Source organism: Chamaea fasciata, unplaced genomic scaffold, assembly GCF_029207755.1.
Source record: "Chamaea fasciata isolate MVZ Bird 193981 ecotype frontalis unplaced genomic scaffold, bChaFas1.0.hap1 SCAF_13, whole genome shotgun sequence".
NCBI lineage: Eukaryota > Metazoa > Chordata > Aves > Passeriformes > Sylviidae > Chamaea > Chamaea fasciata.
The window spans coordinates 4,180,122-4,194,605 of NW_027094098.1; the positions used below are offsets into that span (position 1 = coordinate 4,180,122).

The 14,484-nt window shown below is 43.0% G+C and overlaps 1 protein-coding gene across 3 annotated transcripts in view; it reads right to left on the bottom strand.

Annotated features, from left to right (window-relative positions):
* Positions 1-13,609, bottom strand: part of PPARG (peroxisome proliferator activated receptor gamma) — a 53,158-nt gene extending 39,549 nt beyond the window's left edge. The window contains exon 1 of one of the 3 annotated variants that reach the window (XM_066195570.1): positions 13,553-13,609. The gene's annotated coding sequence lies outside the window, so the exon portion shown is untranslated. Of the gene's footprint in view, positions 1-12,955; positions 13,077-13,552 lie in introns of those variants that run through there. The other 2 variants (XM_066195568.1, XM_066195569.1) reach the window with 2 other exon arrangements.
* Positions 13,610-14,484: the final 875 nt, after the last annotated feature.

Here is a 14,484-nt window from a genome sequence, read left to right on the forward strand (position 1 = left end):
CTGACTAAAAATGTGGAGGAGTTTGAATACAAAGGGCTGAAATGGTTGTTGGTGTCACCACTGAAAGAGCAACAATTTGAGCTCAACTTGTAAAAAAAAAAAAAAAATCAAAAAATCCAAAAGAAGAATTCCGAAAAGACATATCCATAGGAAACCAAGGGACTTGGTTCCACTGCGCAAAGAACTGTTTGGATAAGGGCAGAGTGACACTTTTTAACAGCCACAATAATTCCCACATTATTTCCTTTATTTCTCTTTATGTGTTCCTTAGTCTTATTACAAACCACTGAAGTTGGAAAATTTTGATTTAACATTAACGCACCAGATATCTATTTTTATGGTCTAATTCCCATTTCAGGTCAGGTAAATAGGAAAATTTTGATTTGACATTGACACACCAGATACCCATTTTTATGGCCTAATTCCCATTTTAGCCAAGGTTTTCCAAGACAGAGAAAATTTGAAGAATATGCCTTGAAGGTTCAGAAATCAGGAAAATACCTCCCAGAACTCTGCCTTTCTGGGTTACTCTTCCTGTTTAGAACGGCTGTGGTTGTGCTGCTGCTTATATCTTTTCAAAACTTATACAAAATCCTACTTATTTATTTTATTTATTTTATTTGCTTGTAAAGGACCTCAAAAATCTTCCAACCTTTAATTGGTCGGAAGGGACCTCAAAAATCACCCAGTGCCACAGCAGCCATGGGCAGGGACACCTTCCCCTATCCCAGGTGGATCCAATTCCTGTCCAGCCTGGCCCTGGGCACTGCCAGGGATGGAGCAGCCACAGATTCCCTGTGCCAGTGCCTCCCCACTCTCCTAATTATGAATTTCCCTCCAATATCCAACCCAAATCCACCTTTCTGTTTAGCCAGCTTGAGGTGAGTTAAAAATGACAAGTTTTGTTTTAAAAAAATTCCTCTGAAAACTCCTCTAATTAAGGATAACAAAAGGGCTCGAGGAGCTTTGGGGTGTTTTTCCTACATCAATAAATGCTTTCCACTTCTCTAGTTTCCCATATTCAAGTGCCCTTAGAAAGGTAAACAGAGCTTCCTCCTCTCTGTGCTGTTTCTGAGGTTGCCAGTCAATTATTTGAAGTCAAAATATTAAAATTTTCCTCTGAAATTGTGCTTTGAGTCTCTGAACTGCCCAATTTTTATCATGAAGTCAATGTCTCATCCTTTTGAAAAATCTTACCACTTATTCTGTATTTCTTCCGGAATGCTTCGCCTGTTTAGTTTCCTGTAAAAGGTTCTTGACATTTCTTTTATAAGTCTCAACACAACAGGATAATTTCAGCTCCTTTAATTGAATCAATGACCACAGAGCTGAAAGGATTTAACGCTTAAAGTATTTATCAACTTTTATGGCAGAAATGAAATTTAAAATAGTGCCACAACTGTCAAATATTTTAGCTCCCAACTTTTCAGGTGTTGAAAATACGTGTTCATCTTCTAGATTTTACACTTCAGTGTAAAGTGCTTTCTGTTTAATGACCACAAAATCAAAATTCTGTGGTTTATTTGTTGACACAATCTGGGGCAAACCCGTCAGCGTGGCTTGGATCCTTTGCAATCTCACTCAAAGCAGATATTGGGCAGAGCTCAGGCTGCCCTGAAGGACCAGAGCCATGAATTAAACCCAGGTTTAGCCCCCTTCTCTCACACCTTGTGCACACATTTCAGAGCTTTGTTTGCCCTCTGCGCTTTCACTAGAGCCAGGAGGAATTTTCAGAGCAAACAGTTTGTAAAATATCCTTTACAGGTGAGTTACAGTGTTGTCTCTCTGTCTTGGAACAGACAGTAGGATAATAAAAAACTCAAACTATTTTTCAGAGCATTGGCTATATCATTTACAAGTATTGTCCTAATGTTTGCTCAGGACAGTGGATAAATAGAGAAAGAATTTTGCCATCATGCCACAAGCTCCTGTAACTTGTTGTTTCACCAGGGGTGAGAAAAAAAAATTTGGAGTAATTGAAAAGATTTGGGGCTTTATTTCTTTCATTTATTTACATGGCAGCCAAATGAACAGACTAAAATGACCTACAGAGACTTTTCTTGTCATGAAATTCTGACCTCTACTTCATCAAATACACAATTTCTGACTTGTGTGCCACAAGAAAGATCTCCACATTACAAATCACTCATCTTGCAGAGCTAAAAATCTGTGAGTGGAACATCAAGCAGAGATCATCTTGCTCCGAGGGCAGGAAGAAATTTAGGAAGAAATTGTAACAATTGTGAAAGGCATTTCAGCTGATTCCATTTCAGCTCTTCCAACAAACTGAAGGGCACCAGGACTCCCACTCTGGCCATGCTTGTCCCACTCCCATTATCAAACTGGGTGAAAATTTGTAATTGGCCCCTTGCAAATGGTCCACGGCCTCTGCTGGCTCCTCAATTATTTCAGGGAAGTGATTGAATTAATCTTAATTAGCTAAAACTGGAGCAGGGACAATTCTAAGAATTTATCCATTGCACCTTCCACTTCCTGCACCTGTGCCCAAATTCCAGCACTCTCTGATTTACTGCCGGGGTTCAAGCCTTTGTGTTCAATGAGACTGGGGAGTATCATTGCTCTGGGGGGTTGTTTTTTGTTTTCCTCAAATTCATTCAGTTATTTAATTTTCGACCAGCTTTGCTTCCTCCCTGTGGTGCCAGTTTCTGCTGGGAATTACCTGTAGAGATTCCCCACAACCCTGGAGGTGTTCAGCAGCAGTGTGAAGGTGAACGAGGCTCTCCTAAATCTCACCAAAGATACTTTTCTCGTGTCCACACCCCTTTACTAACCACTAATAAAGGCACTGACCTCTTTTCCCCCAAATGTGAAGTTCATTTCAGTGAAATATTTGTGCAGAAAACCCTGTGGAGATGGAAAACTCTAAAATACAAGTTCCATTCTCGATAAAGATCCAATTCCTGTAGTTGCCATCCAACAGAGGCATTCACCCACCCATCTTCATGTCTCATAAAAATACAGGAAATATTTTGCCGCTTCAGGGTTCCAATATGAAAATGACAATCCTGCAGCCAACTGGAAGGCAGTTATAAGTATTTTTATTTCTAATTCTTCATATTTCTATTTTCTCATATTTACAATTCTTCATATTTATAATTATTAATCTTAATCTCATCTCCTACTCTGAGACTAGTGAACAATGTCCTGGCACCTCAAAATCACCCCCAGCTTTTAGGATAATCCACATCCTCCATGGATTCAGAGGAAAACCCCTTTTTCAGCAGTTTTGCTGCTCAGCGCCAAAGGAAAGAAGGGAACCTGCTCTGAAGAATTAGAGGCTTTTAGAAGATGCAGGGAGGAAAATCCTCCAGGCTCTGTCAGTAAATCTCCCCACTGCCACTCTCCTCTCCGCAGCACATTTCCCAACTTTTTTCTCTGATTTAATTTCAGGAACTCTCACGCAGAGGATCTTTCCTTGCAGGAGCTGTAGAACAGTTTAAATGCCACCCTGGAAGCAGACAACAGTCTGTTTAGTGTTTAGCCTACACTGTCTTTACTTCATTTATTTCATTTCCATATTCATGGCTGAATGAGTGCTCTATCACTCGGGCTCTTTGGAACTCCAGAGAATTCCTTTCTTCCCCAGAGTAACTGCCAGGTATAATTACTACATTCATTAGCCTTTCCTGGAGTAATTGTCAGGAAAGTGGCAACCATGCCTGCATCAACTTCTTCTTCCTCCTTGCTTTTTCCTGCCTTCCTTGCAGGACAATTACAGCTTTTCTCTTCCTATATTCACCTCAACCCTTCTCCTCCCTTCATTCCTCCCTTCAAAATTTTGGGGAGTAAAGGCAGAGACGGTCCCACTGTGTGCACATCCAGCAATTTGCCGTGGTTTTTGCTTTATTTTTAAATTGAAATCCACTCCCTCTGCCTCTCCGTGAAGATCCCCAGCCCAGTTCTTTCAGCGGTGCCAACAAAAGAGCCACTCTCGTGTCTAAGGGTCAAGCCGGAGCAGAAAATTGGAAATTGCCACATGCTTTCTAACATTGTGCTGTGCCTTCCTGTTCTTGGGGAGGGGAGGGGACAGCAATCTGCTGCCCAGCCTGCGTCACAGGACGTAGGCACTCTGCAGGACAGCAAATTCAGTGTACGGACGAGTTATTGTTATTCTAAACTTCCCCCGGGCTGCAGGAACATCCACTGCCCGCTCTGCCGTCCCCAGTGACAGGAAAGCTGTCACTTGTTGTTAGCAGAGCACACAGTTCCTGTCCTCAGAGGAGTCGTAAGTGAGGCTAGATTTGAAAAACAGAGCAAACTTGGGCAGAAAAAGAACAATGAGCAGGGATGCCAAAATACAGTGAAAGGCCAAGTAATGGCATTGTCAGCATATCTTCAACCAAGAAAAGCTGAAAATCTCATAGGAGACCAGAGAGAAGAATTCAAAATCAAGAGGGTTCCAACAATAAACTCTTAAGCTTCGAGAAAGAAAGTCAAACATCTGTATTTTTTTAAAGAATTCCCCCTGCTTTTTTTCAATACTTTCATTGGAAAAAAAAAAAAGGTTAAATAAATAAAGAAATCCAGCAGGCACAGCTAATCTGCCCGCTGCCTTCCTCTGAAATTTCCTTTAATTAATTAATTAATTTCCTTTCCTGATATTCACTGTGGACAGCTTCTTCCCATTTTCCCAACTCCCTGCTCTGCTGAGACTCCAAAGTCCCACACTGGCCTTAGATCCCTGCCCTAATCCACCACTGCAATTAATCTAATCACACTGCACACCAGTAGCCTCTATTAAGATTAAAGATAATCTTGCTATTTCACAAGATTAAAAAAAAAAAAAACACGGAGCCAATCTTAACATTGCACATCACTCCACCTATTCTGCATAAATTCTGGTGTATGGATATTAGCGAAGAGGAGGGCGCTGGTAATATTGTTATCTTTTCAGAGCAGGATTGAGAAAATGCACAGCAGTTTTTCTGGGTTTTCGGCTGATCTCTCACCTACTCGAAATTGGCACCAAAAAAGAAGAATGGGAAGGAGCGCACATGACTTCCACATCCTCAGGGTTACATCATGAAGGATGAAACAGCAGATTGTGTACAGCTCACAGTGCTGCTGTGCTGTGCGCAACCCTTTCCTTGCATCAAAAAATGCCCTTCTCAACAAAACTGTGACTCATGAAAAAATTGAGAGATACCAATGAAAGCAGCGATAGGCTCATTTCATAATGGGACCTGTCACTGTGGACTCTGACATTCCCCTGCTGAGTGGGGTTTTTTTTAAAATATAAATTAAGCATGTAGAAATTTAATATTCTATTTTGGGATTGCGGTTTTCTTTGCCCAAACTTTTTCAAGAAGACATCTGCAAGAAAACATCTTTGCTGTAGGAAAAGTGGGTGCCTGATGCTAGAGGGTTTCCCAGTACTTCAAGCACTGTCAAGAATCCCTGCCCACGCCAGCTGTGCTGTAATCACTATTTCTTAATAAATCAGTAATCCTGATCTAAGAAAATAATTCCTCAAATGTCATTACCTGTGTCAGAATGCAGCTTGCATAACCTGAGGTGTTACCCTGTCTGAAAACCTGAAGCACTGCAAGGATTTTGAATGTGGGTTTTATCCAAAGGGGTTGGACTCCTGCAAAAAGCCTGTCTGTAAAGCAGATTTTGGGAACAGAATAAATGTCCTGGTAAAGCTGGTCACACGAGGGTCAGGGGACAAAATCTGGGCAGTGCCCAAAGGAAGCCATGCAAAGAGCCCTCTTGAGTTTCCTGTTCATCGTGGCCTGATGTTCTTCCTTCTGTGTCGCAAAAACAAAAATTCACCAGTTTGAGACAACTGGAGAGCTCACACCACAAATAATGCCCCAAAAGCTGGCAAAGCAGGGGTGGAATTTGCTTCCAGTAGCATTTATTATTATTATTATTATTATTATTATTATTACAACAACAACAGTGATAATAGCCCAAAGAAGTAAGGTAGGAACTACTAATTAAGCTTCCATGAGATTTTAAAAAATTATTTTGCATTGCCTTACTGATGAAAAATACATTGAAACTGTAGGTAAAAAAACCTGAGGCTTTCAATGGAATTCTTGAGTATTTGCTTTTTTCCTATTTTAAATTCAAGGCCTGAAACTTTTGTGGCACCAATTTGGAGACTTGTTCTGTAGTCAAATGAACAAGTCCTTTTTAGATGAGATCTTTACTAAAGAATCCACTCCAGGCCAATTCAGCAGTTCTGGCAATAGCTGTAATGTAAATGTAAAAACACCCAAACCAAATGCAGGAAAATAAACCTTCTAAACGGTGCTTACTTCATTCAGAGAACTGATTCAATGTGAAACCCTTTCGTTTTAAATAAGGCTTAAAGCTTCATCTTGTTTATCATCCCAAACCATCTTCAGCCACAGCTGGAAATTCTGAAAGTGAAAGCACACTTGCAGAACTTTTGTTTCCACATCCTCTAATCCTGTTTTAGGCAAAACTCGGAAAGTCTGCACCTCTACATGAGCACCCATTTGTAACACTCAGTTAACATTGCCAATACCATGGCATATTTAAAAGAAATAGAACACTTGCCTATTTTTCTTAGTGTTTCTTATAATTTCAAACCTCAAACACGTTATGATGCCTTGATGTACAAACAAAGCATCTCAAATCTGCAGCTAAAGCGCAAATGTTGTCATTTGCGAGTGACAAAAGGGAAGAAAATGAGTGAAACCTTTGCAGAACTTCAGTGACTCCACGAAATAAATCCATCCCCTATCACTGGGGAACTTTAGGAGGATTGGAGCATCATGAAGTCAGTGCAAGAACTTTGTTTTAGACATAATACCTGCTAGAAAGGAACTAAATATTCTATTTCTTCCCTCATCCTGAAGGGAATGAGACCCTCTGCTGCGGCCTCTTCAAAATTTCTCCCTGAATATGGTCCTGAATAAGTTTAGAGATAAACTCTGAGTAAATAAAGCAACCTTTTGCCCTCATGTACTTCTGTACTTGCTTATCTATAGATTTCTCTGGGTGTAACTGAAAATAAAATTTGGGTTTCTCAATTTTTTTTTTTTACATTCATAGGTAGGATTAAAAATCAATTTAGCAACGTACCACATAATAACATGCTTCTACAAAGCTTAAAAGCTGAGATTCAGCATAAAATACTGTAGCTGAAATACCACTGTAGGGAACAGCAACTCCAAGGAAAACACATTCGAGATGAAAGGATAAACTCTCAGTTTTATTTACTGTAGACATAAAAAGTCAGGACCTAAACCTATCATGAGGAAATATGTACATTATGAAAGGCAGTAAATAGAAGTGGCTGCATTTTTCCACGAGCCCCCATATTAGATAGCACCACAAAGCACCAGGTCCAGGTAGTAAAACCTGTTTTTCTGACCACCCCTACTAGAAGATCTTGGTGTGAGTGTTAAAGCCTGTAATTAACATTTTTCTTTCCATAGTTCCCTTTTTTTGGTGGAACAACCTGAGTCTTTTGGTAGCCTGACATCTCTCTCACAGCACCATGGTCGAGCACTTAGTTCCCAGCAACATCCAAATATTCCCCCAGCACAGGGAGTGAAAATGTCCATCAGTCTGTACACAGATGGCAACCTGAGTTCAGAGCCTCTCAGACTTCAAAATTGCTGCTACACGGCCACAAATAGTAGCAGCAGTTGCACAACCTCTCTGTTCAATAAATCTAAACAAACACACAAGTACTATGGACTTCTCATGCAACATTATAACATAAAAATCCCATTTTATGCAACACGGTGTAATCACGCATTGTGTAAAAAGTTTAAGACGAGCTCATAACTCTGGGCAGGACTGCTTTGTGCAAATATGAAATTCTCTGCAGAGCAAATGCTGGAACGGGGCGGAAAAACACAAGATGCAAGAAGAAAACTTCCACTGCCTTGCCTGATCCTGTAAATATTCCATACAGCTGAAGGTGTCTGGATGCAAATCACACATTTAGAATTTTATACACACAGGTGAGCCAGAGGAATTGGAGCCATTAAAAAAATTGGAGGATTCTGGCAAAAGGGAATCTAAAATATGTCACAATCCGATCTGTGATAAAGAGGAAAGACATCAATCCCCATGGAGCTCATGAAATTCCAACAGCCCCTAAAGCAGCACAGAGTAGACTATTTTATAATGGCATAATAATAGCTGTTAGAAGACCAAAAGTAGAATTCATGGCTAATTTGAAGTCTAGAAATCAACTAACACCAACAGCAACGTCTGCACCAAAATGTTGGCGTTTCATTTGGAGTTGAAACACGTTAAGAAATTGATCACAAACAAGGCAGATAAATATACTCCTCCTGTTACACTGGCATTTCTTACAAGTTTTAAAAAAAAACATGTAGGACTTCAGCTATAATACATACTCATGGTTATTTAGTTTCAGGCATTTGGTCTCACAGAGCAAGCAGCAATTCCTTTAGAGCCAGACCCTCAATTTTAAGCGTAAGAAACCCACAGCCACGCAGGAATTCAGCAGTAATTGCATGGAAGCAAACTGCACAGAGGACTAAACTTTTATCACTGCAAACCTGATCCTGCTGAAACAGCTCATCCACTGCTGACCTCAAGAAAGCTGGGATTTGATTTCTTTTTTTTTTTTTTTTTTTTGGATTCTATGCATCTTCCATTAAACCATGAAGTTCCTTTGCTAGCGTGGAGTGCTCTGTGTATTTTCTGTTGGGATATTACCTAATATTTATTATCCAGTGTTATCAGAAATTACAGGGAGCCTTTCAGCACTGCTGAGATGAGTAGGGAGCCATTCCTAACACGGGGTTAATCCCTTCCCTCCCCACACACATCCCCTATAAGCATGTCCAGAAGCACACCCCATGGTCACCCCAACAGCCACGCAATGCTGGCCCTGGCACCCCCAGAGCTGTGGCAGCTTTGTGTTCTGTAAACTGCTAATTATCAACCAGCAGAGTAGACTTTGGGATTCAGAGACTTGAATTCATAGACTTTGTCCTGAATGTGCATGGCATGGAGGAGATCTGCTTAGTCATGAGGAAAGGGGGTGGCTTATGCAAGTCCACAGAGCATCTCCTGCTAGTCCATTCCAGAAATTCACAGCTCGCATTTGGAGGTTCCTGATCCTCCCCTGTCTAAGGGGAAAAGTTTTCCTATTTCCAGGGAAAGCTTGAGAAACTGCCAGCTGAAGAGAAGAGGAGTTGAGGAGGGGTTTTTTGCTGCAAATTTGGGGATTTACCACACAAATACCTAACTTTTCCTGTCATAATGCTTCGAATGCTTAGAATAATGATTAGAATGATCACTGCCAGCATCATTCACTCTTGCAAGCAAAAATGGACACACTGACATTTCAAATTTCATTTTCTGCCTCAATCTCCCCTCCTACATTGTTTCTCCATTGCAAATGGGGAACTCTTTGCATTCCCGTGTCCTAGATCACACAGTATTGAGGACAGGGGCAATTATTTCATTTGAGTAAGAAGATGGCCCCAGTCTTGACTAAACTGCTTGGTACTACTGCAACACAGGTAATTAAAAAATATCTATATAGTTCATGTATCATGAATTTTAATTGGAGAATGATGTCATTGTTTAGTTCAGTTCTATAGAGTGGTTTATGAGAGGGCAAACAGGCCAAATAATATAATGGAAGGTGTGGGTGGAGTGGGAGAAAAATGTGAACATCATCAAATTGACTTCAGTTCTGCGAAAGTTTCCGGATGGGAAGACTGCAGAATAGGCCTTGCTTTATTTTCTTTTTTCCCCCTCCCTCTAAATTTAAAGAGCAAAATTCTATGACAGATTTATTGTAATTTGCCCTGCAGTGTGAGAAGAGCTGACAACGTTGTAGTGGGAGAAAGAGGAAAGTCCAGGTTGCAGAAGAAGAGCTGATGCTGAAGCAGAAACTCAATGTTTCCGATGGTTGCCACATTTATTTTCTTCTTCCTATTTCCTTATACCTGCAAGACCTGGGAGTCTACAGGGCTGAGTACCAGGATGATAATTTTCCCAGCACCAGCATTTTCTGCATTGCCCCTGGAACCTGAAAGCTGCACCACTGGAAGAAGGTGGACTACTCTACATTTAAAACAAAGCACAGCTGAAAAAAACCCTCCCTGGGCTCTTCCCTCTGTGGAAAATAAAAAGTGGAGGGGGGAAGAGACAAAATAAATATAAAAGGTTTATCGTTTAATGTAGGAATCAAATGATGTCTCATATTCCTGAGAATCTGAAGACAAATCTTACGGCTCTTTCAGTTTTTTCTTCTGCCTTGGAAAAGCCTCCACAGGGAAAAAGTCGTGGGCAAGGAGGAGATTTTTTTCCACAAGTACTCTGTAAGTGAAGCCCTTCAAACTGACCTCTTGATGGGAACCCCCAAGTTCTGTTTGTGGCACGAGGAGTAGGACTTGAGTACAACGATTTTCTCTTGCTTTGGATTATTTCTAACTATTTCTCTTGTTCGTTCACAAAAACTGAACTGACACACAAAGAGCATTTGGCATAAAGCACCTTGCAAACCAGATCCTGCTGTTAAAAAACTGCACACCATTATGGAAATGCAGAGTGAAATAATTAGCACTTATCATCTAATATCACGCTGGATTTAATAAACCTATTAGTGATTAAAGAAAGAAATCAGTAGCAATAACTAATGGAAAGTGTTGTAGCCATGACTTTAAAGAACTTAGCATGGAGAATTTGTAACTGTAGGATGATTCCTCTTGAGTAACTGCACTGGAAACTTTTACTGCGTGACAGAGAAGGACATGGGAATAACCCTCGTGAAAAAGCTTGTAAAAGAAACTCAGATTCTGAATATCAAACATGCACAATTAGCGATTCACAATTAGGCTACTAAAAAGGGCTAGGAAAAGTATTTAACTCCACTCTGAGCAGATTACATATAAAAAATACCTGAAGAGGGCCTCACCAATCAAGGTGAAACAAAGTATTAAGTTTACTTCTCATTATTTAGTCCAGCTTTGTACAAGACAGAGTTTTCATTCTACTTTTAAACTTTTCTCTTTTTTATAATATTTTTTTTTTCAAAATTCATTTTATTAGCCATTACTCTAAGTAGGAAATCACACTGAAAGTAATTGAAACAAGTGCCCAATTTATTTCATTGATTGAGAAATGGACTTATGGTTATTCAAAAAGCCCACAGAAGAGCCAGATTGAGAAGCACTGTTGATAATGGGTGCCTTTATCAGTCCCATAAGGAAGGTTAAAAGGCATGGTTTTAACATTCTTCAATCAAATTCTAAGATTTCAGAATTCATTACATGAAATACAATTTTATATCAGGAAAAAATGTGATTTGTATATTCCATATTTTAATGGAAGCTTCATTGAATGCTGATATTAAATATATTGTATTATCTGGGAATTTGGCACGGAGGCATTTCTAAGAAGCGCAGACCATCTCCAGACTGTTTAGAAATCCAGAATCTCTGAACCTCTGGACTCACTAACGAGTGAGATATTTTACAAAACTGATGCCTAAGAACATTCCAATTCAAAAACTGTCTGTGTAAAAATACCTTTATATTATATTTCTGATTGGTTATCATTCAAAGTCAGTGCCAACTGGTTTTTTTTCAGCTCTCTCTCCCCTTGACAAGCCCATGCTTATATTGTGCCACATGCCTTAACACACTGCTAGCAGTGATTTCTTGTAATCTCATAATTAAATCTCTGAGCAATTTTTGCAGCAATTTTTTTTTTGTGACAGCCAAAGTGAAAAATGATGTCAAACACATCGCTTGATGCACTAAGTTCTGATATTAACGAGAGCACACTATGAGAAACTTCTTTTCAAAGGAGAGCACTCTGTATCATATGTTGCAGTCGTTTGGTGTACACTGGGGATTTTTAGTTAACTAGTAACAAATCATAGTAACCTTTTAAAAGGTAAATTACTTATTAAATAATGGACTAATTGCTACCAGAAAATAGATATTTTAAAATGGAACATTATAATCGTGTTCTTCAGAAAAAATCCTGTTCAAAGATGGGGCAGCGAGTCACAAACACAAATCCAACCCAACCCCCTGGTTATTTCAAGGAGAATGATAACTGATCCATCTGATTTAAAGGCACCTAAACTCCGCAGGACATCCAGAAATTGACAACTGCCTCGGCTTTTAATCACGATAAATACCAGCCTTACATCACTGATATTAATGAACGCATCCCTGTTAAGTCAGCATAGCACTGTCGTGTGTACACAGGGCCACAAAGTTACAACACCACAGGAACTTGCACTCTCTAAGCTGCAGAATACCCCGGGGAGAAATGACACCAGGAAGATTACAAAACGCTCCTGCGAACCTGAGGCATGCCATCAAGACACAATATATTTCAACATAGCATCTCAGTTGTTGCAGGCTGGGAGAGTGAGGCTCCCCGACTTTCTGCGATTGGGAAATTGAGAAAAAAAAAAAAAAAAAGAAAAGAAAAAAAAGAAGAAGAGCTGTTCATTCATTACGAGAGCACAGCCAGGTGAGCCCAGCACTGCTTTCCCCAAGGGCGGCAGGAATGGTCGGCGCGCAGCGGATCCACCCATCCATCCGCGCTCCCCATCACCTCCAGGGCTGCGGGGCGGGACGTCGCCCCTCCGGCCCCGAGCATCCTGCGCTGCCGGAGCCGGTGCAGCACCATGGACACAGCGCCCGGGCTGCCCCGGCCGGAGCGCCGGCACCGCACCTGGAGCGGGGCCGGGGAGCTCCGGGCACCGCATCCCGCCCGCACCGCCCGCGGCTCCGCGGCTGCGCTGCCGCCGGGGCTCGGCTCTCCCCGCTCGGCGGAGCCGCCGGCCCGGCCCGGAGCATCCCCGCAGCGCCGGGGCTCCGCGCCCTGCCCGCCCGCAGCCCCGGCAGCCCCGGCAGCCCCGCTCCCGTCCCGCACTCCCCGCCGTGCCCGCTCGCCCCGCGGCTCCCTCAGCCCCGCGCTGCCCCCGCCGGCCCCTCACCTCGGGGACGGTCCCCGCAGCCCGCACTGACCTGGCGCTGTCAGTTCTCAGCGGGAGAAGCTGTTCCCTTCCAGCGGGATAAACTCCCCCGCTCGGGCCGGCCTCCCGGGCAGGGCCCGCCTCCCCCCGGCGCCGCCTCCCGCCGGCCCACGGCAGCCGACGGGCCGGGCACCGGGCTGGGAGCGGGACGGGCACGGCAATGGGAGCGGGACAGGGGCCGCGACAGGGCTAGGGACAGGGACAGGGACCGCGACAGGGCTAAGGACAGGGACAGGGACCGCGACAGGGCTGGGGAGCGGGGTAGGGCTGGGCACAGTGCTGGGGACCGGGACTGGGAACCGGGATAGGGACGGGGCTGGGCACCAGGAAGGGCACGGGGCTGGGGGCCGGGATAGGGACGGACACGGGGGCGGCCACAGGGATGGCGATGAAGAGCGGGACGGGAGAGGCAGCGGGGCGGTGAGGAGGACGAGCAGGATGACGAGGAGGATGATGAGGAGGAGGAGGAGGAGGAGGCGCGGCTCCTTGCCCGCTGTCCCCCTCGGGCCGTCCCCGCAGCCCGGCCGGTCCCTCCGGGGCGGAATGAGCCGCGTGTACCTGAGGGCAGAGCGCGGGCCCCGCGACGCAGCTGGAATTTGATCTCTGCTCCCTGTAATCTCCCGTAACTGAAAATTCGCGTTTTCCGCCTGCCGGCTGCTTTCTCTTTTGCCTTCCCATTCCGCAGCCAAGCTCCGCTCTGCGCTGGGTGCTTTGGCTGGGTCACCTCACGTCAGGCTGTGTCCTGCCGTGACAGGAGTAAAGGCTTTTCTGAAAAGGTTCTTAGCAGTAACAGAGGTCGAGCGAATTCTTTTTCACCTTTTTTTTTTTTTTTTTTTTTTTCTCTTGAGATGATCTCCGGGCGCTCTCCCCCCGCTCCCAGGAATGCAGAGCAGAGCGGTAGAGGCTGTGCTCGGTACCTCTCCAGAGGCAGCAAGCCCCAACAAGCCTGTCACCTCCTCTATCTCAGCCTCTGAGGCTTTGAAAAAGAAGTTAGATGTAGGAAAAAAAAAAAAAAAAAAAAGGCATAAGATCAACAGGCTTTGGAGAGTCATCCTGGAACTGGAGGTGCCCCGGGATACAACAGTTTATCTTGAAAACCTCCTGATCCCTTGGACATCACTGGAAGGTTGAGAGGATCCCAAATTTGCCTCATTATGGTTCTTAGTCATCCAGCGTTTTGAAAGAGAGCCCACATTCGCTCTATTATTTGTATACTGAAGGCAATTTATAGATTAGGGTTGAACACGTCAAAATACCTGGACTACCTACAGATACTAACTTTGCCTCCAGCCTTTTGTTTATGAGAACAATCTCTCCGTCTGCAGAGGCTTGAAGCCTTGTGTTAATTTTTATGAGAATTATCTCTCTGTTTGTATAGGCTTGAGGTGTTACCTCTGCCTTGACAGATCAAGGAATTTTTTTTTCAATTCCTGCTTTTTCCCTTTCATCTTTTTTTTTTTTTAAAAACCTTGGAAATGTGGAAATACATT